Raw genomic sequence first — 1047 nt, 5'->3', positions numbered from 1 at the left:
TTATTTTTTTTATTTTTATTTTTATTTTATTTTATTTTATTTTTTGGCAGAACTGGGGATTGGACTCAGGCCTTTGTGCTTGCCAGGGAAGCGCTTATTCCATTGAACCATCTCCTCAGCCCTACAAAACTTATTGAGGAGAATAGTATAATACACTCACTAGTAATGAATAGTAAAAAGCACATTGTACTAGCACTTTGTTTGTCTTGGTTATTGTGACAAGAGAATTAATTTGCCACTTCAAATTCTCACAGCCTCACACTGCCATAAGTGATCCTCACTCTGTTGTTCTAAGGAGACCAAGACCTGGATGTTTGGCAAGCCTTTGCTAGGTTCCAGGTAATCAACAGAGCCGGATGACTCTCTTCCCAATTGGATCTTTCTTGGTTGCTCTGATTTCTTCATTTTGTAAGTCTGCTCTTGTCATGCAGAAACTGCCTATGGGCAAAGTGGAGGAAGGGTGAGGTTTGGCAAGAGGGTTTTCTTGATGGCTGTGTCAGGTAGGATGGCTGCTCACATTGAGAGAAGATGGCTCCTGAGGTCATTGATGGGCCACACCAAACCCCGCCAGGCCTAGGCTTCCCTGGAAATGGAACAGCAATCCTTTATTCCTATGTAATTTGAGGGGATGAAGAAACCTCTGCCGAAGTAAAAATCCCCACCACCTGTCATCTAATTTTGATGCTGAAGGGAGCCCTGATTATACTTGGCTTTGTAATCCGCTGGAGCCCAGGCTCACAACCAACCTAGATCCCAGGAGAATCTCCTGGTGGGTAAGGCATCAGCGAGGCTGTTAGGTCAGTCTGATTCAATTACCCTGCATGGCTGACAGAGAGGACAACACCCACAGTAAAGGAACCACAAAACCAGCAGAAGAGGAGAGGGACCAAGAGGGGAGAGCGTGCGGTAGAAAAGAAACAGAAGTTCCAGCATCTTTTAGGAGACTCAGATTCACAGCAGGCTGTGTTTTAAAAACAACAAAAGTAGCAGAATATTGAGGCTGTGTTACAAATGTTATTTCTAGCTTAACTCAAAAAGAAGTCAAAA

Source organism: Octodon degus, unplaced genomic scaffold (genome assembly GCF_000260255.1).
Source record: "Octodon degus isolate 3935 unplaced genomic scaffold, OctDeg1.0 scaffold00096, whole genome shotgun sequence".
NCBI classification, from domain to species: domain Eukaryota; kingdom Metazoa; phylum Chordata; class Mammalia; order Rodentia; family Octodontidae; genus Octodon; species Octodon degus.
This window is presented reverse-complemented; position numbering follows the sequence as displayed.